The 26774-nt window shown below is 42.2% G+C and overlaps 1 protein-coding gene across 1 annotated transcript in view; it reads left to right on the top strand.

Annotated features, from left to right (window-relative positions):
* Positions 1 to 1801: 1801 nt before the first annotated feature.
* gatad2b (GATA zinc finger domain containing 2B) overlaps positions 1802 to 26774 on the top strand; it is a 54252-nt gene continuing 29279 nt past the window's right edge. Inside the window, exon 1 of the mRNA XM_067611699.1 lies at positions 1802 to 2440. The gene's annotated coding sequence lies outside the window, so the exon portion shown is untranslated. The remainder of the gene's footprint in view (positions 2441 to 26774) is intronic.

The raw sequence follows: 26774 nt of genomic DNA, 5'->3' as shown, positions 1-26774 counted from the left end.
TTCAATTAACCATATATGAAGCAGGCTGCTTTTTATTGTGTGTGGATAACCAATAAAGGATGTCTTTAAAGAGACCCTCCACCCTCCACCTCCACCCCCCATAGGATGCAATAGAAGTTGACCAGGATCTTCAGGGGTAAGTGGACCCTTTAGCCTACCTGCTCCTGATGATGGTTTAAAAGTAGATCTAAGAGCTTAAGACAGCAAATATGCCCCTGGTCTTATACTAATATTAACAAAATCATTAATAAAAAGTGACCTTTCATCAATGACCTTATTAAAAGTTTCTCACTTTAATAAGCCAACCGTATAATACAGAAGGTCATCTGCAATCATAAATGTTAATAAGTCATTAATAAAAGTTCTTTAGAACAATCCATCAAGTCTGCAGTTGGAAACATTAGTAAGTTGCTGATAAATAGATTTGATCCACTGGTCAATTTTGCTCTGTAGCTCTTTTCCAAAAGGTCAGAGGTCAAACTCCATTGGAGTGATCTACCAGATATACTGAAGAGTTAAAAAGACAAAATAAGTGTCCCGCTGGAGGAGGATGAACACTTGATCACTACTGATCTATACAGAGTTAGTAAATGATGTACTGACAATGTATGAAGCCATTGGTTGCAGCTCAGGGTTCAGTATTCTGCCTGCAATCACCTGGACAAGTCTACATCCAACAAACTCTAGTCTCTCTTTTAATATGGACGCCATCTGAAGAGGTGAATGACAGACTTGTCTTGCTAAATATGAAATAAAATGAGCATTGTAACTAAACACATGAACAATACCAATACTCATACTGTAGACTTCAGTGAAGTAACAATCTGTGGAGCCACTAGAGGGCCCAGTCTCCATGGTGGTGAATATAAACAGCTGCTACCAGCAACGTCTAACTTCATTCATTGTCTTCAGCCAGTAAACAAGGATATTGAAATGTGTATTATAGAATTGCATTGCCGTGTCTCCAGATGACCATATCCTATCTGTAGGTTACAATGCGATTTACCAGACAGAGGAAAAAACCTTGATTTCAATTCCAACAATAATCTTGGATGAATTTGACCCTCATGTAAATAAAGCCACACAATCACGTGACATGCATAGAAACATTATGATACAGCATCAGTTACCTGCAGAGCAGTCTCTGCTCAGTGCCACGACTGAAAGCAAAGGATCATCTCGTTGACAGGTTCATACTGTAGCTGACACACACAAATTTGGATATAAAAAATGTCCCATAGGCTGGATGATAAACCATTTAATTTTTCAATATGCAAAATAGGTCAGAAAGTCTCTATGCATCTTGTTGGTGATCCTCCCGTCACTGATGGAAGCATAGCCTATAAAAACAAATCGACCATTCAGTTTTTTATAATGTAAACATAAAGTAATTGTTAGTGTTTTAATGAGAAGCTGGAACAGCTAGGCTAATTAACAATAGACCCATACTGAGAGCGTCGACCTGATTCGTTGCGAGCCAAGTAGTTTATGTCGTTAACACTGTCTACGTATACGCAAACTTGAATAGGAAGAAATTAGGTTAAGTCAGGATAACGCATACATGCGCTGTAATAACCTGGTTACAATAAAACCTGCATTTGCATACAGCTTATCAGTTATCAGATTCTTCTTCTACCTCTGACAATATTTATGAACCGTGGCATATCTGAAGTGCATGACACTGCAGGCAGAAGAGTTCTCTTTGTCAGGACGTGTCGTGAGAGAGCAGAGTGTAGACAACTGTTTCGGGTTGCATTATTTTGGATAGGAGTGATGACGTTTCCTATCACCCATCTGCACTGCTGTCATAGATATGCACGCCTTGTCTTGGGTCTTTGTCATGCACATGCGTGCATTAACACGCCGTTAGAAACAAGATATAACAAGAAAACATGCTTCTCCGGCAGAAATGCAGCAAGCAGGTTTATTTGAATCTCTGACTGCAGTCAGTGAAACCGGGTTACATCGTGTTGAAGAAATGATGCAGGACGTTTGTAATAACCCGGTTACTACAGTGAATGTAAACGAACACATTGTTTCTTCCGTCCATTGGAGTTAACATGGCTCTCCGTCCAGACACAGACAACAACACTACTACGAACCAATCAGCTGTTTTTCTGTCTCCGCCGCGGAAATGAACGGCCAATCAGCTGTCTGAGTGCCATCAACGACAAGCGCCGGAGGACCAATCAGCTATCTGTCTGGATTTGCTGGAGAAACGAACAGCCATTCAGCTGTCTGTCTGGGCTCCACGGAGTGAGTGCCTGGCCAATGAGCGTCCTGTCTGGCTGCACCGAGGGGGAGACCGTCTGCCGAGGCCCAATCAGCGGCTCAGTGCTGCCTGCCGGTGCCGGGGACTGGTGGTGAGGAGCCACTGCAGCGCGTCAGGACCGGACCGTGAACCCGGAGACGGTACACACTGAGGCGAAAGGAGACACAGGTGAGTCCGAGGATGTGCGTGAGGCCTGGCTGCAGCTGGGGATGTTTTGAAATGGCAGCGGCGGGATTCGTGTCGCGGCAGGGCGGCTAGTTGTTGTGCCATTTCCCTACCGGTGAATATGCTGATAGACAATAGAGCGGCTTTGCTTTGCTATTTATTGATGCGGGCTGACATGTTGGCGACCAGCAGCCGTCGCCTCGAACTGTTAATTTACATTTAAAGGTCCGGAGTTTATGCAGAAACATTTATAGATTTAAAAATCCGACGCGGCAGTTTGTGTGTTGATAAAAAACCGACGTGTTAACGGAGATGTTGTGATTGCATTGTGATGGAAACGTTGTGCGGAATGCCTCCAATCCGTTTCATTGTTTGATCCAGAGTCTCTAGGGGTTAACTCAGACTGGAGAATGAGCCAGGATTCTCCAAATATAATGCTCGTTTAAAGAGCACCGCGATGAGATGAGATGTTAGAAGGTTTTATTGAAGCAAAGCTGTTTGAAGTTGCGGATTAAAACGCGCTGGGAGGAGGCCGGCGGCTGCTGATGGCTCTCAGCAATTAGGAAGAAAAATTCGAAATGCATCAGCCATTTACGTAGAGACTCAACTGGCTCCATATGCACCTAAATGGCTGCCTGGCGCCTGACAGCATAACCAACATATTACTGTAAGGGCAAGGCTTTATTCAGGCCGGGCGGCTGATTGTTTCCTGAGCGGCGGATAAACGGAGGTAGATGTCTGGATGACGTTAGAGACCAAACCGGGATCAATATTTAATGTGTGCTGCCTATTATTCTGCAGTTTACAGGAGCTCGTTTCGTGTCTGTTGACCAGAATTGGCCTTTCCTCTGCTGCTGCTGCTGCACTGCTCCCCAACATTTACATGAGTCACATGCAGATGGATTCACAGATGAGTGCTATCACTGTCTTTGAGATTATATCGTAGTCTCTAAATAGATTTGAATAGATATATAGGATATAGATGGAGATAATAGATGAGGTGAGGAGAAAATGTTACAAAAGGTGACATTACATTAGCAGGAATTGGATGTTATTTTATGTTATAGTTTAGATATGTAGTAGTTTTGTTGATTACAGCGTCTTTGGACGGCTTGGCAAGTAAAAACTTCGATTTCTGTCACAGGAAAAGTGTGAAAATGAAAAGTTGAAAGACGGTAGGAAAGCGGCTGTCATTGCTTAGAACCCTGCACCGTCCTCAGTAGTGTATCACTTTCAACCAGCTGTTTGTTTCCCCTGTTTAGAACATTTAGCTCACTTCACACATTTTCATCTCAGCATGGAAAGTAAAGTAGCCCCACATCCTTGGGTTCTGAGATAAAAGTTGGCAGACCTCGATACACTCAGCCCTCCACTCACATCGTGATAGTGGGTCTGTATGAATGAAAGGTCCCTGCTGTTGAAGAGTGTGAATGAACTGTAGTATTCTCAATGATGGAGTCCTTCCTCTTCCTATTTCCAGCTCAGAGTCCCCTGGCAGCCCCCAGCAGCATACAGATGAAGACTATCGTAGTATTCTGACAGGTTTTTGCAGTACCTGTAATGTACTGTTGTGTAGTTTTTGATGAATATGCAGTCAGTGCAATTAGTGAATGATGGATTTCTTTTCCTGATTGAAATAATACAGACTTGTTTACACAGCGGATGCGTATCAGGACATTTAAGTTGCATGTCAAGGGATTTCAAGCTGCTTTTATTTTTCACAGCGCAGATCAGCCTCATCACTGGCTGCTGCGTCTGAGACATCCCCACCCCCCACCCCCCCGCCCCGATGTTGGCCTTAAGGGCCTTTCAAAAGCATATATAAATCTAGCAAAAAAATCATCCTGATGCAGAAATGTGTCAGTAAAAATAATTTCTGACATCCTGCTCTCATTGTAGCTGATACACTTTTACAAATCTCAACAATATAATAATGCAGACATGCAAGCTGATTGATCCAGTTCTTGGCAGGAAGCGGGTTTGAAACAGAAAATTCAAACATTATTCAAGCTGTACCTGCAAGTGTAACAGACACATCTTTGAATGTACATGTTTGTCTATGTGCAGCATGGAGAGGCTGGTTCCAGCCTTTAGTCACATTCTTAGTCTTGTTTTCTTTTTTGGTCGGTTTCCTTGAAATCATAATAGCTGTTCTGGAGCTTTCAATCATCACGTGATCTTCATCAGCAGATGGAGTTTTCCCAGTTGTCATGGAAATTAAGATATTGGTATTTCCATTTTTTTTCTCAACACTTTAAGGGCTTCTCGTAAATATTAGCGTAAAAGCTATCGAAAGCTATTAAATAGCTATAAAAAGTCATGAATTTTTTTTAATAGATTTTGTTAATCTTGTGTACTGTATTTTATTTTGGCAGAGTTCCAGTACAACTGGTATGTCTAGTGTTATTCTGCTCTGCAGGCTGTGGAAAAAAATTCCTCTTAGGACAATAAAGATTGTCTATCGTTTCTATATTTTTTTCCCCCATTGTCCACAAATCCAATAAAAAGACCCAAATCAACAATGTTTTAGCCCATTTCTCAATACTGTCTCACTGCTCTCTCAGGGAGAGACAGGAGGGACGGGGCCCATTGGCTCCCAATTTCCATTCTGGGCTGAAACAATGAGTTTAGTTTAGTAATTAGTTTATGGAAAGAAAAAAAATCTGCAACAATTCTGATAAATTTTTTTTTTTTAAGAAAAAATACCAAAAATGTACTGGTTACACTTTCTTAAACTCTGAGTCTTCTATGTTAATAAATTGTAAGTCTTTGGTGTTTGGACTGTTGATTCAACAAAGCCAGACAGTTGTAGATGTCACTTCAGGTTTTGTGAAATCGTGATGGACATTTTTCACTACTCTCTGCCATTTTATAGACCAAATGAATAACCAGAAGGATTCATCGATAATGAAAATAATCATAAATAATCTTCATAAAGAAGAGTAGTTTCCCAAAACAGCTGCTCACTGTAGTTTTTATCAAACAGGAGGAAATAGTACTTTTGTTGGGGACTATTTTCAGCAGCGGATAAATCCTCATATGGTGCTCTAGTGAGTTTTTCTGGCAGCAGGACAGTGTGTGTGGGATTGATGTAAAATAAACAACTGTGTGTGTTCATAGTAATAATGGAACATGTCACCCAGTGCAACAGTGTGGTTTAATGGCGTGTTTTTATAGTTTTTGGGCAACGATGGAGCTTTATGGAACAGAGAAATAAGATATATCTGACTTTAATGCACACACAATACTTGTAAGTGGATCCATTTATTGTTGGTTTGGTTCTACACGTGAGATTCAGTGACAATAAGAAAATATAGAAAATCATCATCAGACAGTAATATAAATACTAATGCACTAGGAAGGATGATGTTTTTTATTTTAAAAGACATTCATAGACACTGTGCACTCAGGTATCATATTATCCCTGCTACAGTATTTATTTAATGGCCTTTTGAGCAGACCTGTCCTTAACTCCCAGTAATTTGCTATTATAATCTAAGAGCCGTCAGTATTTCTTCCCAGTCAGTCAGTGCATCACCTGACTTGGATGGACTTAAAGCCACATGGTTTAAATTTGTACATATTTCTCTCTAAAATTAAATATCCATGAATGAAAAAAGCATCACAGTTTGGGAAAAACATCCTTAATTATTATTTATTAGGATTTTGCCATTCAAATACTAAATACCTGCACAACTGTCATCACATATTATTGCTAAATTGTGATTGGTGCATTGAGTACACAGTATCACCTAAATATATGTCCCATTGGAGTTACAAGTCTGTATATTAAATAAGAAGTTTTAAGAGATCATCAAAACAATCATACAGATCTGTTAACTACTGTTAAGAGTGATGACATGATTGGTACCATTGCATTCTACATGATGTGAGACATCACACACTGTGAACAGTGGAAGTAGATTTGGGTCTAAACCAGAGCCAGAGGTGTATTGGCCTTCTTAAGACTAGTAAACTTAAGAAGATGATCAGAAAATACAAAATAATTGATATTTCTTTTTTTTTTTTTTTTTCAAATCATCCTATCACCACTATTTCGAATATCATCTGAGTGATGCAGGTAGTGTCAGTTCATATCCATGTTGGTAGTTATTAGGGGTGTGTCCGAATACAAATACATTATTTGGCAAAGCACAAATAATGTTTTACAATTTGTTTCATACAAATATTTAAAAAAATATTTGTTAGTTAGAGGTCTGTCAGCAATAAAGTTTTAGCTCAGTAGTCAGCGCAGACCCAGTGTGTGGACGTCCTTCATAAGGTAGTTTATTCATGAACACTTATTGTAACACTTTAATTTTCTAAAATTAAAAGCGTAATAAAAACAAAAACAGGATTTTTAAGCCTCTTTCCACTTTTATTCAAATACAAATACAAATATTTTTGCTGCCTCAACAAATACAGATACAGATACAAATACTGGGCTCTCTGCACATCCCTAGTAATTATACAGTGGATCATGGTTATTATTCACTGAGAGGTTCAGCAGAATTCAAATTAGCCTACAGCAGAGAATCTTAAAGCTGATCCAAAACGTGGGCTTATTACCTGCTAAGGACAGATTATATGACACGTAGCACTCATGGTGGACGTTCACTATCTGAAACTGTCTCCGTGGTCACAGCAAAAACCTAGAAACAGCTCAGGGTTCACGTATAACAATGTTTAACATGCTGGACACAAAAAGGCTGGTCTCATGCTCACTTCCCAGCCGGTTAGAAAGCACTGTTCCACACACAGACTGAAGTGACAGACTGTGGTGAGGGATTGAAAGTTGATGGATGTGGTGTGTGATGTAGCAGATACACCTGATCGACAGAGGACAAAGCTGGTGTGTTCTTTACAGGAAATGCCTCGTTACGGGGAATTATTGTCACCAACTCAGCCGTGTATACGGAAATGTACACTAGGTAGAAAGTGAACGTAATGGACTAAACATGCCTCTGTGTATTGCAAAGTTGTGTATTTCATGACATTTGTAAAAGAGTGGACATCATGTTAAGGCTTCAGTATGCTGAAAATCAAGTGTGTGTCAGATAATCAAACAGTCTGGATCTTCCTTGCGATTGGCCCAGTATGTGTGGAGGTGAGAAGGCGAAGTTTGAACTTTTCTCTCAAGCTCTCTCTCTCTTTTCTTTCTTCACACGACTACTTCTATCAGTTTACACGCGAACAACCAAGTGCAACACCACGAACGGCTTCAAGGAGAGACCGTCTGGAATTTGGATTTGTTCAATTGAGTGCGTTGAGACTACAAAGACCCCAAGTTGTTAGAGAGAGTTCAGAGCAGCAGCGGGATGCAGCCAAGAGGAGGCTATGACTGCAGGCTTTTCACCCCCCCCACCTCCTAGTGTGGACGTTCACAACACTCCAGATTTTAGCCATGTCAAGGTCACGTCACACGTCGTGCAACCGAGGTCGTGTCAGGCGTTCTGACTACTTCAATTTCTCCAGTGTTGACCACGAAATCAGACATAGTTTAGATGTCTGCGGTCCAAAAGGAGAGTAAAACACTGCAGATGCAGATCATGAAAAATGTAAGGCAGTGGTTTGGAGCAGTGTGGATTGTATTCAGACTGAATTGAGCATTGAACTTGTTCATGTTGAGTGGGTACTGTGGATGGATATGGGGACAGAACCTGTATTTTTTTTTTATCAACTTCTCACCTCCAGACCAGCTTTTGTTTGTTGAAAACTGTGCAGCACCTCTCCAGCTGACTTAAATAATTCAGTCTGAACATTTAAATTCTGAGACCAAATTCTTTGATCAGCTTCACACATTTTTGTCTGGATCCTCCGGTCAGGCAACATGATGTCACAAAGTGTCCTATCCTTCATGCGACACCACAAGTCCTTTCATCTTTGCCTGTGTCACTCGCACTGATCACACGGTTCAGTCAGAGTCAATGAGGGCTCCTTGTGAAGGTCTGCAGCCCAGCCTGAGGCTGATGGGTAGTGATGTGTTCAGGCCAGGTCGGGCCCATTTTCATGTGCATGCTGGTTCTTTCTGTGAGGATTGAAGTGTTCACACAGCGTCTGCGTGTGTCTCTCCATGAGTTCTGAGACATGCAGGTTAAGACCATGTCATCAAATTTGTAAACACATCTTTTTCTCTCCGTTTTTTGGCACTAGGTCCAGACTAAAATGGCATTTCCCCCCCCCCCGCCCCCCGAAAACTGAGCTTTTTTCCAGAACAGCCTCCAGAGTGTGTAAAAGTGAGAACACCAGCTTGGTGTTGGAGTGTGTGTGCGAGGATAACAGAGCTTTGTAGAAACACTGTCATATCGCTGACAAAACAGACGGTGGCAGTAGGCATTTCACTGGAACAGGAAGAACACAACAACAACAACAACAACAACAACAACAGCGGACGGCTTCATGCAAGTGTCTTTCTCTTTATTGTCTTCTTCCACAGCTTGTTTAGAGTTAAACATAGCTATATAGCACCTTTCTCTGTCGAAACTGCTGTGATCTGTTGGCAATAAACTAAATGTCAGGAAGCCGCCGCCGTGGAAACAGAAATATCTTCTTCGCTGGTTTTTATGTGGCTGACTTGCTGGTTTTGGCATTTTAATGTGAACGGAGGTATTTGCAGAAAGGAGCTGAAGCTCTTGTTGTGGACACATGTCGCTTTTGCACGAAAGGAGAGTTTTAGAATTTAGCAGGCTTAATGTAGTCTAAGTCAAGTGGAAACATCTTTCATTTCTTTAAACAAATGTTCTGAATTCAACATGTTTACAGTCCGATAGTGAAATAGTCGTCAGTGGATTTCCCCATTTCAAACAAAGAGTTCCAAGCAGCAGAACTATACTGTAGTCTGGAACTCAAAGTCTCATCCTGCTTGTGTTTCCATCGCATGTGAAGAACCGTTTTATTGGGTTTATTGTTGTGATAGTCTAAAGTAAGACTATAGACTGTCATCAGTGTGTATGTGTGTGTGTGTGTGTGAGACAGACAGGTGAGGGACTACGGTCCAGGCTTGAGTCTGAATGAACTGGGCTGATTGCACCTTTTTAAAGGGTGTCACTTACCTCGGTGGCATATTGGAAGCTTGTTGTTCTCTGTACTGTATTGTCTGTGCTTCTTCACAGTAGGAAAAGCACAGGTGTAAATAATCAACTCATTATAGCTGAATTCCATGTAGCTGCTTCACTTTCAGGCTGCTGGTGTTGTGCTTCGCTGGCTACTGTCGCACCGTCATGGCCGACACTTGAAGAGTACAGAGCCGTCGTTAACGTTAATGACGTTAACTACACGAAGCCGCTTCACAATAAAAGATGCACCGTGCTACGTTTGAAGCGCTTCATAGCGCCGTGTTCAACAGCAGACATTTTTGGAAGGAAAAACAGGTGTTATTAATAACATTAACAAGGGCGTCGCTCTAGTATATGGCCGCTATGTGGACCAGCTCAGCTCTAGCTGTCTGCTTGTTTCGGTGCTGGACAGCTAGAGTACAAGCGGCTTTATCAGAGTCTGTAGCCTCTAGCTTCTTCTCAGATGAAACAAGTTTGATTAGAGCAGAATGAGTGGGCGGTGCAACCAGAGCAACTAGCTGGAAGAGGCTAATAAGCTTGTTAAGTTGGGTGATAATTCTCTGTAGGTTCATCACTACAAGCGACACCTGTCACATTACAAGTACCCTAGTCATTTGATCCACCGCTAATATGGAAATATGAATCAGTGCAGGTGGAAGTATTCCCCAAAAAATCATGGCTGCCACCAAACAACATAGTGTGTGTGTGTGTGTGTGTGTGTGTGTGTGTGTGTGTGTGTGTGTGTGTGTGTGTGTGTGTGTTTGGATGCGTTTTTATGCTGTTAAAGCAACACATTTAGAGGATTGTGAAGCCTCGGCGGTGATAAGAACTCTCTAAGTGCTTTCACATTCAACTTCTTTTTTGAGGTTACAGTTAACGGTGGTGTTGTCTACTATCTGAACTGTCTGAGCCGTACAGTTCTTATGCAGGGGGAATGTATGGAATTCCATAATCATAAGACTTAAAGAGTGATGTTTGGAAGCAGTGAGTAGAAGTGCTGTGTCACATCCAAGAGTCGGTACGTATCACTTTGTGTTTGAGAAGAGAGAAATCTGCATAATCAACTCTTAATTAGAAGAAATTCATTTTACAGTTAGGGAGGGTAATACCTGTAACTGGGCACTAATTGATTTGTGTGATGTTAATGAATACGTGTAAAGCAATAAAGTAGGGGAGTCGTGTGTGTGTGTGCTAACTGTAGTAAAATGAGAGGGGAGTGGGGGGGGGGGAGTGTTTGCTCCGGGGGTTTCTGTACTTGTAGGATTGGCCCAGCAGTCAGTGGCAGTGCAGCTGTGACTAATCCAGCCAGTGAATAAGCAGTGTGCAGATCATTGCTGCATTGCTGTGCTGCATTTAGCCAGGTGCTGCACAAGGTCACCCCCAGTCAACTTGTCTGAATGCAATCCTCCTTACGCTCACTGTACGCTGAAGGACATGAGCTGGATCTGTGAGTTAGAGATGAAATCTGGGAGTATTTCTGACATAATTCTATAGATGTGGAGCCTGCTGGAATGTTTAGAGAATATCACTTTCATTAGATACCGAGGAGACATGGAGGATCTCTTTATGAAGGGTGTTAGGGAGATTTGTATTAGCACTGTAATGCTAAGACACGGGCTACTTTTAGTATACATAAGATGTGCAGATAAGAAGTGAAGTCATGACCCATATAGTATATAGTCCAGTAGTGTTTGAAATGTATGTCATCCATACTAAACAGTATATAAATGAGCGTTCATTGTGTGTTTATACACCAGTAAGTCATAGTTTATGGATGTGATAAGAACTACTGGGAGTTATGGAGTCCTGCAGATGTCATGAGGGGGAAAAAAGAAAACTTTTGCGCACAAATTTGTAGTTTTTGCTCTTGAAATAACAACTTGTGCATACTGACGATTTCATTCATGCTCTCAAATGATTGGATTCATGCTCACCAGTTAGTAATTAGTGCATTTGACTGTCAAGTAAGTGAGATAGAGGAGCAGCCAGTTAACCAGCAGCTGTGTGTTGGGACTGAGGTGCCTACAAATAACAAATTCATCCATTTATTACACTTGTTGAATCACTCTGCGTTGTAGAAGACATTATAGATTCAAACATATGCTTTTATGCCCTGTGACTATGTTATACAGTCCTATAGTGTGATGTAAAATGTTTATTACTGCTCACAGTTATTAACCCGTCCGTTATGACCACATGTCGCCTTCATAAATGTGTATATTTCTGTGTGTTACGGTTTTGACAGTAGAAACAGTTTGAAGTCAGTCAGGTCTTTCCTAGCAGACGCTGGGGGAAGGTGACAGGATGTGACGTGTCTCTGCACTGATCTCTTGTACTCGTAGGATTGTTGAGGTTCTGTGTTGTGGTTTTTTTAGTAGTTTATGTCACCATCAGGAGTGTTGAACTGTAATACTGTACTCATACCGACCACAATTTGTCCGTTGCACCAAGTACTGAAAGTCAGCATCCGATATCTGAGCAGATTCATAATCTTGTTTATTTTTCTTTGATCAGATAGTTCCTGTTCTCAATCATCATTTCTGGCTGTTTTAGGGCTTCATGATTGATTAATCTGTCAGTCATTTTCTCAAACAGTCTAAAACTCTTCAGACATCCAGTTGAGCAGTTATGTGTGTATGTTAGTATGTATACGTCTCCCTGCCTTCTTGACATCCTTCATGGTTGTAATGATTATGGTTCACTTTACATTTCTGCAGTAATGTGAACCAAAAAAATACCTTGCCTCTGTATGTAAACAAACACCAGCATCAGCACCTCAACCATAGCTTTCTATAAGCGCCAGCTGCTGGACAAACTACTCATTTAAGTCCAGCCGGCTACTTTATTATATTCAGTTTTGATTCTAATGAAATAGTTTTGATTTAAACGTTGCGTGTACATTTAGGACCACTATCCTCCTGTGAGCATGATGATAGAGAAACATGCTCTATATGAACGTGTGTGAGAGGTCACGTCCTGCCAGCAGAGAGCAGAGAGCAAATATTAGCAAAATAATTGTTAACAAAACACATGAAGAATTGCATTGATGGCACAGACAGGGAAAATCCTCATCAGACACATCACCTACTTCAGAAAAACAGCAGCAGCAGCAACTTGACGATTGTGCAGTAAGTATAATAAAGTCCAGTGAAAGCGCTGCATTTCCCATATACACCACACACACACGTCCATGAGCTCAATGAATGAAGGAATGAAGGATCTTTATTCATATTGTCCTTTTTACAGCAGAGCCACACACGTGTCAAACAGGCAGTGTTGTCAAAGTAACAGACCGGAGTCATATGAGGAAAATGTAGACTCAAACAGGATGATAGTGAAGATGACCAGAAGTTGAGTTGACGTCTTCATAAACCTCACAGTGAAGATTTCAGTAATAAATCAATAATAAATAAGATCTAATGATTCTTAATTATAAAAGGTCTGATCAGCCAGGAATAGGTGTGGTTTTAAATGTTACAATTATACAAGAACCCCTCTGGACCCCCCCCACCCCCCTCTCTGGCTGCTTTTCCCCACTGGTTGGCTACTCCATATCCTAGTGGAAAGCCCTGCTCAGCTACCCAGAATGCAGCTTGACGGTGAGTTTGAGCCCTGCTCTGGCTTTGTGTAATTCAGTAGTGTTGACTGTCAGGGATTAGTGTAGCTAATATCTCTCTGCTGATGACTGTTGTGTGTGAACTGTGTGTGTGTGTGTGTGTGTGTGTGTGTGTGCGTGCGTGTGTTTGATCCTCTTATTGTACTCGATTGTCTTTGGCATATTTCTGTCTCTGCTGGATATTGATACTCCTCCTGGCTGCCACAATCAGCCCCATTTTAAGATGTCTGTGCTACCTCTGTCTGCCTCGCGCTGACTAAATGTCTCATGTTCCCGCTGCTTTTTTTTTTTTTTTTTTTTTTTTTTCTTCCTTTTCTCTCATTTGGCTGGTGAAACAGTGTATGCCCCACCCTGTGGTCTGAAGTTCTGCACTCAGTCTTTTCTTGTCAAAGTGCCAGCTCTTAAAGGAAGAGATTTTCCTCTTTCTGCTCTGAAAACACCGGGGCTGCGCCTCCTCTCCTCCTCACCTCCCACTCTCTCTCTCTCTCTCTCTCTCTCTCTCTCTCTCTCTCTCTCTCCCACTCTCTCTCTCTCTCTCTCTCTCTCTCTGACTGTCTTACTGTGTGACGTCCTGACCACTAACGGCTACATATTAAGAGATAATTCCATACCCTGAGGTTACAAACCGGCTCAGACTGGCTCAATGCGTTTTGACTGCGCTCTGTTCCCTGGGCAAAAATAAATACATTTCCAAAAAAAAAAAAAAAGAGAGAGAAGAAAATTGCGTCTGTGCCTTTTTTTTTTTTTTTTTTTTTAAAGGAACATGAGACTAATTGCTGCAGGAGCGCCACAGCAACAAGAGACCCACACCTCTGCTGACTGACAATGAGGAATAATTAGTAATATTTCCCAGAAAATAGTACCTGTGGGAACAAAATAACACCATTTACACGTTTAATGAGTACTGGTTCTGTTACTGGTGTTTCATAGAAGGAAAGACTTCATTTGTGATACAAGCAGCTTTAGAGAGCAGCAGGTGATGTATGTTTAGATGAAACAGAAGAAGCTTCATAGTTCAGTGTTATTGACCATGGAGACATGTGATTATAACATATCATATCACGTTATTCACTACAAGCTATTCTAATTGAAAGCTTTTCTTTTACATGTGTAGAGTTTTTGTAATGAGTTTTGTTGCACTGATCCTAAATGTGATTTATTTTGACAAAATAATCTAACCTCAAGGTTCACTTACTAGCTTTTTTCCCAGAACTTTCAACAACATCTGTATCTTCAACAGTGGATGGAGCAAATTGTGTCCATGACATGTGACTTCTGTTTCCAAAGTCACTTTTATCAAATGATCAATTATCTGTTTGTATTATCAAAGCTGCAATGAACCATTATTTTCATTATTGATAAATCTGTTGATTATTTTCTTGATTGATGTCAGAAAATGGTGAAAAATGTTGATCAGTGTTTCCTAAAGCCCGACGGCTCAAATGTCTTGTTTTGACCACAAGCCAAAGATATTGAGTTGACTGCCATAGAGGTGATTCCATTATTAGTTCAACATGGTGACAACTTTTGGTTTTCTGTCATATCTGTCAACAGCAAACTAACATCTGTTAACCTCAAAGATTGACTTTACATCTGTAATCACATGTTGTTGGACAGAAGACTGAAACAGTTTGTAGTGGAAGAATAATTCATGTTGACAGCTTGTAGCTACCATGATTAAATATTAAATATGTGAATAACAATAACATTAAAATAACAGGTTTTTACCTACTGACGTCTAAACCTTATTTTTCACAAAACTAGTGCAGTGGCCCCAAAACGTGCCTGTCCCCTAAAACGCCTCTCATGCAGACTATTGGTAGACACTACAATTCACCAATGCTCCCTAAATGCCTCACTCAGTAGACACTATAATTTACTCATGTTCCCTAAACGCCTCACACACACACAGATTATCTGGAAGCTACAATTTTGAGCTGAGTTGAAGTTGATGTGATGAACTTTAGTGAACTGTAGTGTAGTGAGACATCCTGCACTATGTCTCGAACACACATACAATGTTCCTACGGTTGTTCTTATCACTAACGGATGTAATCCCATCTCTGACCACAACGTGGGTTGCAATGGCAGAGTGGCGCCGTGTGTGTCTCTGCTCGTCGAATCCGCGTGCAGAAGAAGAAACACAAGCGACGCTGCTTATGGGGTATTTTTATATATTTGTGAACGTACATGCCGAGTTTCATTCACAGCACACAGTTTAACAGTAGAGCTTAATTCAACAATTTACACTCAGCACTGCACTTCTCAGATCCCCAGCAGTACACCTGCCAAGTGTGAAGTAGATCAGATGATGGACAAACAGTCATACATCCAGACAGAGATTCCTCGCTCTACATAGAGCGAGAGGGGAGCGCCACAACTATTAAGGTAAAAACATTGATATGGTAAGTTTTACAGGGAGATTCCAACTGAATCAATGTGATGAGATCAGAGAGTTATTATCTGTTGAGACGGTCTACAAAAAAAACCACAACCACAGTGTTGTTTCATTTCTCTCACATATGATGTCTGGTCAGTACAGAGATCTAAACTACACCACACAACTGCTCTTCATTATTTATAGCTCATGTTATCTCAGATGGAAGCGGCTGTCAGAATCCAACCATCCCCCCTTGATGCAGATGCAGGTTAATTGGTTTGTTGTAGGGCTGCAACTAATGATTAAGTCGGTTAATCAATTAGTTGACCGACAGAAAATTAATCGATTAAGCGATCTGTTTTGATCATCAATTAATCGTTTTGACTCTTTTTTTTTTTTAAGAAAACATGCCAAAGTCTTCTGATTCCAGCCTCTTCAATATGAATATTCTGCTGTCTTTAATCCTCATTAATCAACAGATGAATCAATAATGAAAATAATTGTTAGTTACAGCTCTACGTTTAATCAATGCATCATTTTTCATCTACAGAATATAATAAACGGCTTCACAGAGACGTCTTTGAACTGCTTATTGATCTGACCAACAGTCCAAGATAATGAAATAATGACAGAAAGAGGAGAGTGAGGAGAGGCAGTAAGATGGAAGTGTTTGGTATTTAGTATCAGATAAGCAGCTGGAGCTGTGTTGGTGGTGTGATGTGATGAGACCTCTGCTGTGTGTTGGTATGAGATGAATCCCCAACACTCCGTTTCTTTCTTTTCACTTCCTCTGCTCTGCTCTTTGTCTTCAACTTCACGCTCACCCCTCCTCCTCTTCCTCCTCCTCCTCCTCCTCCCCTTTCCTCCTCCCCTTTGCCCCCTACCCTTGCCCCCCCGCCCCTCCCCTCCCCTCCCCTCCCCTCCCCTCCCATCAACACCCTCCACCCTCACACGCACATGTACACCCCCACCCCTCAGGCGACAGCAGAACAGGAATTGATTAGTGGCACGGCTTAAAAATAGACGACTGGTTGTCATAGCAACGCCCACAATGAGCTGTTGTCTAGTTTAATAAAGAGCAGCGTTGTGTCTGAGCGGTAGGTGGAAGGTGTGTGTGTGTGTGTGTGTGTGTGTGTGTTGCCCTACATGCTGTGTACGCACAGACAGCAGGTGAAGGTGTGTGTAATTATCACGCTGCGGTCCTGCTGGATGTGACTTCTGTACACCGCCAACACCCAGATCGCTTCGACCAACAACAAAACACTGCCAGCATCCTTCTCTTAACTCCCATTGGCTCTGAAGCTGCATCCCACAACCATCAACTCCTGAGCCGCTCCACACAACCAATTACAACTCTGTTGCTATGGGCTCCATTCTGATTGGCCTTATTAGTGTCAAAAACTAGCCATATGTAAATGTTGGTCATATTCCCAGCAGCCGTGTCATCAACATCCTTTACAGCCAGGCTGCCACTGTAGTGTGTGTGTGTGTATTGTTGAGATGCTGTTCCAGTGTGTCAGCTGGACCAGCTAGCTGAGCCACTGCCTCCTGTTGGCACAGGGAGGGGTTTGTTGTTCCCAGACATCTTTCCATCTTCCTTAGCACTGGCTAAAGAAGCCAGATGGTAGCTGCCTCTGGTTGTTTCCTCGACTGTTGGTATGATGAGCAACAAGAAATTTCCACACACACACACACACAGCAGCAGCCTCTATCACACAGAACACAGGCCCTTCAGCCCTTTATTTCTGCTGCTCCGAGTCTCAGAGATGCAGCAGCGTCAATCAAACAGGAACACAGGTGTAACTGTCCACGTGCTCCGGTCAAACATCTGCGGTGATGGTGCCAGTACATTCTGCGTCTGCTCTTTAACCCTCCAAACCCAGCTGACGGAATTCACTTTACAGCATTTTTTGCTTTGAAAACCTATTGATTATTATCTGTACGTACATGGTTGCAGTGCAAACAGGAGCTGCTAGTAGCTAATGCAGCATGACTGAGGAACCCTGGTGGCAGTAACTCAGCATGTTTATCCCATATATACATATATATATATAATATAATGAGAAAAAGACAACAATTTGAAGGGACAATATCCATTAATGTGATATTTTTTCGTTTACTCTGCCTTTACATTCTCTGATGTTTTAAGACTCAGAATGGTTCTTATATCCTCCTCTATCCATTCATATACAGATATGATGTATGTTACAAACATGGACACACAAACTGTTTCAATTCATATGCAGTCTCTCTTTATAAAAACTGTAGCGGAGCACACACACAGTAGCACTCCCATGCTGTTGGTGGCATGTCTGACTGGGGTGAAGGGATCATACATGAGGAGCCACATGCTCATCAAAACCACTGACTCACGATGCTGAGGCTGATGAGTTTGTTTTAATGGAGTACATTATTTTGAACAAGCACAGTCTGAGTGGATGACTGGACTGTAATTAACAATCAATGTGATTAAAATCCAGTCGTTACTTTCATTACAGTCTTTGGACCAGTGGTAGTTGGTAGAATGCATCCTGTCGTCTGCATCCTGTACCTGCTGTCTGCTGGACCAGCTGCTCTGTCTGTATCACCTCTCACTTGCATCGCTCCACCAGCTGCACTGGTTTGAATTTTTTTAGTCATTCTAGCAGTGAGGCGCTATTATTGGTCTTTGGAATGCATATTAATAACTAAAAGTAAATGATGGAAGAAGTGTGGAAAATATTTTCAGCTTGTGAGAGCTTGTGGTACTGTGTTATTGAACTGTAGACTAGACTGCACACAGTGATGGTGAAGGAAGAAGATCCTATCCAGTCCTACCTGCCAAATATCAAAAATACATTGAGATACTATTACTTAATACTAATACTTTGTTGTGTTGAAGAAAACCACTCAAGTCCTTGTTCAAAGTTTGCTGTGGTGGAAGTGGTTTAATAGCATTCCGGATATGTGGTGAGCTTACTGACGCAGCTGCTCTGATACAGTAGACTGACCCAGAGCACAAGGGATGGAAACACTTTATACCGTAAGATCAAACAATTGGTAACCAAAGGGTAGGGAGGTAGGGAGGTAGGGCATTTGCATATAGGATCAAGGCAGGATAGTAAGGGGGGGGCAAATCAGGAGGCGCTGCTGCATTCAGACAGGATCAAATAGGTCAAATCAGCAGGGGTCAAAGGCAGGAAAGACACATAGTTGGCATGTTGTTGATCAAGGAGTTGTTCCCAGACATCACTTGATTATCAAGTCTCTACCCAAATGTGTATTTTCTTCTTCAGTTGTTTTAGTCCAGGTCACACCTTGATTCACTTTCCGGCTAGCCGCTAGCAACTGATTTCACTCATCTGCATCACAGCATACAAAGGTATCAACCTTGCAGGGTACCCCTCATAGTTGGGTCAGATGGAGGCCCGATCACATTGCCATCACAAACAAATACCAGAATTCATTTGGGACCACGACCACATCCTCTAAGGCTCTTGGTATGGTTGTTCTGGTTCTCTCTGATTGCTGTGTTCAGATCTGTCCACACAAATCACACCAAGGGGAAAAAGCAACCAGAGGCCCATTCAACTGGACTAAACAGTGCAGGTTTAACATTAGATACTAAAGAGAAGATGACCAAACACTACGCTCCAATGGTTTCATTTCATAACCGATGTTTGGTCTGTGTTAAAGTGTGGTCAAAAGTTCAATTAGTGTAGCTTAGTGTGCAGTCATCTTCAGTATATGTCACTGCCATGACCTGCACTAATCTTTGGTGTGCATTCACCACGCAGCCCTGGCTGTTTCTAGTGGTAACATTAGACTTAGTTTGTGTCCACAAGACTCTTGTGAACCACATTCCATCCACAATAGTGATGAGACTGAGAGAATACCCACACTTAGCCGTTTGTTAACATTTGTAAATGCATCTTTTCTTTGTCTGTCCGTCCACACAGTGTTCTGGAGAAGGTCTCTCCAGAGTGTGTTCACCTCAACAGACCTGCTTGGTGTTTCAGTGTGTATGAGTGTGTATGGGACAAACAGAGCTTTTGTAAAATGATGACATAGTGAGAGTGTGTGGCTGCAGTGCAGTTCAGAGGTCTGTCATCTTTTCACTTTCTCTGTGATCACTCATTTTAAATGTCAGTACACAGCTGTTATCATTAACCTGTGTTTATGTAGATTTTGTCAGACCACATCGCAATTTTAAAAAAAAACTAGTGATGTGGTCAGCCAGGCTGTCTGTTGTACTCCTCACCAGATGTTGGCTGTGGTGCAGTTTGAACAGTTTTTTCTATTGTCGGGGTGTTTCTCTGTGTGGCAGAAGGTTTCTACTAAAACAACCTGGAAACACAAGCAAGTTCTTTTCACATGAAAAGAGCGTTTTCTGAAACGAGGCAGCGTAGGTTAGATGTAGTCTTAGTTCAAAGCTTCCTGCTGTTCACCCTGTGCGACCCCAGCACAAAGCCTGACTGTACACAGCCTACAGCTCAGCACTGTCACAGCTAACGTGACCTACAGTATATGGCAGCAGTAAGAAGCACTGATGGCCGCCCTCACGCTGCTCTATATGTTACTGACTGTTAATGTGGACTGCAGGCAGTGAGTGTCTCAGGGGATCTGGCTAAGATTGTGCCACGGCAGCCATTTTGTGCCCATCTTACATTCAAACTTTCAAGCTCTTGTTGTGTGTGGAACAGTCTCATTGTCATTGATTATGTAAAACAGAGCAGAGAGACGAGGTAGATGTGTGTTAGAAGCAGGAAGGGACAGCCTCCTAATCATTTATGCAGATATATTCTCTTCTTTTACTTTTGAACATTTATTTGTATGTTGTATCACAGTTCCACACAGTACTATAATGTGAATAATGATTGATTGATTGGTATTTGAAAATGTTTATCAGTGCTAATATGATACGTTTGGGTATTACTAACCAGGCAAAGGGTGCAACTGTCCCGGGCCCCAGGGCACCAGGGCCTCCAGGCGGCTCCTAAAGCCCCAGCAGGACTTGTTAAACAGGGGCCCAGCAGCAGGTTAATCTTGCCATGTAGATACCAAACACTGCTGTTTTTCAGCCCCACTTTGGGAAATATGAACATGATTTAACTCTTTTATTTTGTTTTAAACTTTTTGGTGAAGGATTTTGCCAAAATAAAAGGTTTGCTGGTTTAGATATGTGATCAAAGAAAAGAAGTGTAATTCAGTGATTGTCAGTACTGTGATGTTCAGTAATGTTCTGAGGTTTGATGCCACTAATGAGCAGTTAGTATGTGAAACATGAGCATACTGCACCGTTTACTAAGGTTTTTAATCATATTTCACATTTTAAATAGAATTAAAAACCATGTAAACTTCATTAGTAACATTATTTTTTGTACCTGTACACCACTAATGTTCATCTACCCTCCTCTCTGTTGTGTGTTGCATTGTGGGATAATAGTGTTCATTAACACCTCACACTGAGGCTGATAGATTTTGGTCTGCTTGCAGGAATTTAAATATATTTTATTTTGTCATTTTTCTAGTGTGAACATGCTGATAACTGGAGCTGGGTATGGTTTCACATGTTCCAATACCAGTTGGAGCTGAAAGGATTAGTTGATGAATCTATTAGTCGTTCGACAGAAATGTAATCTCTAAGGTTTCTCATAATCAATTAGTCTGTGACAGTAAATTGAACATATTTGACTTTTAGACCTTTGTTTTTGAAGATGTCTAATTGCATTCTGTGATTGTGATGGAAATATTCCACTGTTTCCTGATACTTTGAAAGTGAAACTATCAATAATCAGCAGATGAATTGATAATGAATAAAATAGTTAGTTGCAGCTATAATACCAGTACTGATGAGATACCAGAGTTTCAGTGCAGACACAAGGATGACACCAGTTATCAGCACTGATAACGCTCCAACACTCTAATATTAGAGGGCCACTTCACCAATCTCCATGATGCTCACTTTAATTGTTATGATTAGTGCACCTCTGTCTGGGTTAACCGTTGTATCATTTGTGTGTCAAGTCTGAGAAAATAACTTGGATCTAACCATTTAACAGCTTGTGTCACAAATAAGAGTTGGACTTCACCAAGCAGAGAGGGTCTAAGGAAATATCCTATTGGTTGCATGTAGGAACCAGTGTTTTTAGAGTTTGACTCATACAAGGGAATAGGGATGTCAACAGTTAACTGATTAACAGTTAACCATTGACACACACAGCGACTAGCAGCTAGTTAGCATGGCTAGCATTGTTAGCATAGCTATGTGTCGCACATAGACTGTATAAAAATAGGTGTAGCTGCAGTGTTTGTGGTTTAACAGCACCGTGCTGGACAGGTGACAGGTGTGTTAACAGTGTTTGTGCTCTGACAGACTTCACGTTGTGGATATAAAGTCACACAGCTGACAAACTGTTAGCCTAGCATGCTAATCCTACAGTCTATCTGTACCAATCAGTGTGGTAGAGGGCTAGTTCAGTACGTCAGGCCTGAGTACATCATGCCATCGATAGCTACTGGGACTAAACACATTGAAAACACTTTGAGGTGAAGATGGATGAGCTAAAAGTCAAGTTAACCAGGGCAGACAAGCTAGCTCTGACCACCAACTGCTGGACAGCTCTCACAAATGAAAGCTAACTCACAACTTTTCTTTAAAAAAAAAAAAAAGCAGTTAGTTACCAGGATGTCGGTCTATCAAAAGCCAAATTAACTGAAACTGACATCGCTACTAGGGAGCAGAAGTCAGGATATCTGGGCCTCTGCTGCACATTTAAACCAATTCCCCCAACTTTATGAAAACACTAAATCACCAGAGTACCCCCTTAAATGTCGTCTGAATGCAGCATTTATAATTACAGTATCATAATAAACTTAATTTGTAGAGCACTTTTGTTACCATAGTTACAAAGTGCTTTCCATGGAAAATTAAAAATAAAATCCAGTGTAAAATTGGAAAATTATTTCAAGATCCCCTCCAGACATGACCAATACATACAGAAATACTTGGAACAATAATGTGTGTTGATAAATCTAGAATCTACGAATACGAGATGTCTCCTACTTCACCGTAAAGCCACGATTGGTTCCAAACTATTTGTGATGTCACAAGTCCTGCTCGTAGACCCGCCCATTAAAATCAGCAGCTATTCCAGCAGATGAATGTGAAAACAAACTCTGCACATACATCACTCTGCACAGAGAAGATCAAACATCCGACTGTAGGAACAACAAAAAAACACATTTTTGAGTTGAGATGGACTTTAAAAGGGAATTGTTAAGATTTTATTGATACCAATACTATTACTGATTCTATCTATCACTCCAATTCTTTATTGATTCCCTTATCGATTCCTGATCAATTTTCTGTGTGGAAAAAAGTAGGCCTACACAGGGTTTCATCATCAATGAAACTGTTATTACCTCTACCGTTAATCCATCAACTTGCATGCTGATGAATATATATATAATAGTCCACAACCACAAGTTAATAGTATTAATGAATGAATGAATTTGAAAGCTGTCTGTATGTTATTACCATCATGTCTCCAGCAGTGGAGAGCAGCCTGTCTGCTGCAGCGTTAGCTCCGGGAGGAAGCCATCGTTGTCCAGGACGCTGAGCGACTGCAGGGTTTTTGCAGCGAGTTGTTTTCTTCTTATTTTCTATTCTCTTTTCTTTTTCTCATCTCAGAGTTGGTTGAAGTTGTTGAATGCTGCAGTGTGTGTTGGTCAGCTGGTCTCCACGCCGTAGGAAGTTCACAGTATACTTCACGTTTGTTTGGCAAAGGTCATTATTTATTTGTTAAATCAAAAAATGCTTGCAACTGCTGCCTTTTTTTTGAAGCTAGCTGAAGATAACTCTAGCGTGTGTGTGCGCTGTAGACAGTCTGGAGTGGAGTTCTGCCTTTTGTCGTTCCATCAGCATCACATGACTGGACATCAGTAAGAGGAATTGATAAGCTGGAAGGCATACGATTCCGATGGATTGGACAATTCAGAACCAGTTGTGGATTCTCATCCCTAGACTTTAATTTGAAAACTAGCTGATCACTGAAGTAAAGAGGAGAACAAATCTGAGCAGATGTTTTATTCCAGCTTTTGTTCCTCAAAGCTTGGTCCTAGGTTTTCATACAAAGTATTGAAGTTCCATCGTCAGCCGTCCTCCCAGTACAGTCAGAGCTCAGCAGAGTGTGTGATTGGGATGCAGGTTCATCTCACACTCTGTGTATCCCACATGATATTGATTTGGATTCAGGGTTCTGCCAGTTTTGTGCCACGTCCGCCATTTTGCACCCAACACCACCATTTTGACAGTAGGATTAATGACACAAATGGAGGTGCTTGGTGATTAGCAGCACCGAATCAGAAGCTGCACTCCTTTTTTTTTTTTTTTTTCCTTTTTGTCTTGGGGTAGAGATGGGAAGTCAGGGCTGACACATCTGGCTCCTGCACCTCAGCGATAAGCCTGACATCCACCGATGAATCAAACAGCTGAAAAATGAAACACAGAACGCTTCCTCAATCGTGTGTAACAAGCAAGAGTCCAGGAGGAGGAGGAGGAGGAGGTGGAGGTGGAGGTGGTGGTGGTGCTGGAGAGAGACAGAAGGCGGACTGGGAGGAGTGGAGTTGCATCAGCCAAATGAATTGTCATGATGCAGATCATGCGTGAAATGAGCAGCAGATTCCACAGTGCAGTTGCAAATGGCCTTATTACCATTACACTCAGTCAGCTGGCACCGGGCCTGCTTGGCAAACAGAGTTAACCTGGTGTTGAGCAACCCGGGACAGACCGGGACAGACCGGGACAGGAGCGTGTTTACAGCGGGAGCGTGCGAGGAAGACCGCTGTTTTGATTCTGAGGAGGACATTTTAGCAGCAGCCATCTGATCGACAGGCAGCTCTGTGCATAAAGAACATGGTGTGTGTGTGTGTGTGTGTGTGTGTGTGTGTGTGTGTGTGTGTTGGGGGATGGGAAGAGGGAATTAAGAGTTGGCATTATGTCAGGAGAGAGCTGCCATCTCTGCCTCCTTTCTACCCCTGCACGCACACACACACACACACAAGCATACACACAAAGACTTGAAGACGGATAGCGCACGATGAAGAGTGTATCTCCTTTATTACCCCCCATACACACACACACACACACACACACACATACACTGTCACACATGGCCGTGCACACATGCCTACACAGACTCCATATCCACTCCTGATTGGCCGGTGTAATATGAACAAATGAAGCCCTGAGCTCTGGCTACATTTAAGGGGCCCCTGAAAGTAAGCATGTGTTTATTTTTACAGTGAAAGAGGAGGGGGGGGGGAGGAAAAAGACGAAGGGTTTGAGGAATTGGGGGAGGGTAGAGGAGCAGGGAGGGGTTTCTTTGTGGTACTGTACAGCTGGAGCAGGAGAGGGGGGTTACAAAATGCTGCCTTGTGTTGGAATGCTGTGCTGTATGTGGATGTCTGGACATCGTTTCTCTGCCGTTTTTATGATGGAGGTCTTCTTCTTCTTCTTCTTCTTCTTCTTTGGCGCTCTCTCTCTAGTGTCGCCAGCTTTTCAGTAAAGACGTCTTACCTGTCCAACTTTGTCTCGGTGTCGTGCATCATGAAAAGTGTGATTTTTTTTGTTGAGGTGGAGCAACGTTTGCCCTCCGTCAACCTCCTCCACCCTGGTCGCTTTCTACCTCTCGCTCGCCTTTTTTTCTTTTCTTTTCCTTTATTGCATGGGCCTGGCAGAGCGCCCAAAGCCAAGAGGGGTGGGGTGGGTTGGGCGGGTGGTGGTGGTGGTGGTGGTGGTGGGAGGGATTATGGGAGGAGGGGGTGGGATTGAGAAAGAGGGAGAAAGAGTGTGTGGCTGTAGCAGCTGACTGAAACAGTCATTATATTATGTAAAGGCAGTCGGCGGTGGCGGTGGCCGAGAGGAGGGGGTCGAGGAGGGGTGGGGGTGGGGGGGGCGGTGGTGGTGGTGGGGGGGTGGTGCCAGCGCTACTGACGTGCAGAACAAGGCCGTCCCCGATTGGCTCATCAGTGCCATTCTCAGCGGCGCTCTCCGGCTCATTAAAGGTGGAGGCTCGGCGGAGAGGTTGCTTGTGTTTTTCTCTCAGCAAATGGAGGCGACGACTTGGCTCCATCGCTGCGTCACAAATTAATTAGAGAAGAAGAAGAAGTGACGGGTGGAAGGCTGTATTGTGTGATCATTAGGACTCCTCCCTGTGTTAAAGAGGCTGCTGTAGATGCGAGGAGGATAACAGAGATGTTAGAGGAGGACAGAATGAACAGATTAGAGCGGTGGCAGCCAGAGCACCATGATACAATAGATGAGGGGAAACGATACAACGACACCAGCAGGAATAATCTCCTAATAGGAAGGTGATTAAGTGATAACAGGGCCAATTAAATCTCTGTTTGAATTGCAGTCACTGGTGCTCCGGCGTACATGACATTTTTGCCAAAATTTGGTGCGGGGTCCAGGTGTTGATGATGCGGTTGCTACGGCGCCGGGAACGAAAGCATCCATTTGCATGTTGACGTCCACATGCATGATGTCCCGTCTGTCATGGTGGAGGAGGAGCCTGCACACACACACACACGTAAAGCAAACATGAAAAACTGTATATTGTGGGTGGTGGAGTGTAAGTCATCCAAAAAAAGATGAGAATGTCACTACATGTGTTTCCATCCATGTGTATTTATTTGCATTTAAAAAAAACAACCTGAGTGGAAACACCTCAGATTTGGAAAAAGAAAAACCCTGAAAAATTGAAGAAGTTTTTTTATGCTGGCTGGTATATTAATACAAGCAAAATGTGACCAAGTGGCATGGAAGCAGAGCTTGTGAATAAATCATGACGTGCATGAAGCATGTGACTTAAATATCACTCAAGCTTCTACTGAGGAGACAAAAAATAGCAGCAGACCAAAACATCGGTTAAAGCTACATTTAGATGGAAACTTGGCTGCTGGTGGACGTCAGAATAGTTTTCGGATGTCGTATATGTTGTAATTGTCGAAGCTTCTCAGGGGTTAATGAGATTTCAGCTGTGACTACCTACCTTTTTTTTTTTTTTAGATTAACGTTTTAGGTATTTTTGCCTTTATTGGTCAGCGGGCAGCGAAGAGGCCGACAGGAAACGAGGGGAGAGAGATGATGGGTATGACGGGCAAAAAAAAAAATGTCCCTGGCTGGAGTCGGAACAGGGATGTTGTGGTTACGTGGCATGCGCAGTAACAATTTGGCTACCAGGGTGCTTCTTTTTCTACAGTTTGATTCAAATAACACAACAGCTTGTTGCTGGGAGCCGA

Source organism: Thunnus thynnus, chromosome 15, assembly GCF_963924715.1.
Source record: "Thunnus thynnus chromosome 15, fThuThy2.1, whole genome shotgun sequence".
NCBI lineage: Eukaryota > Metazoa > Chordata > Actinopteri > Scombriformes > Scombridae > Thunnus > Thunnus thynnus.
This window is presented reverse-complemented; position numbering and strand designations above follow the sequence as displayed.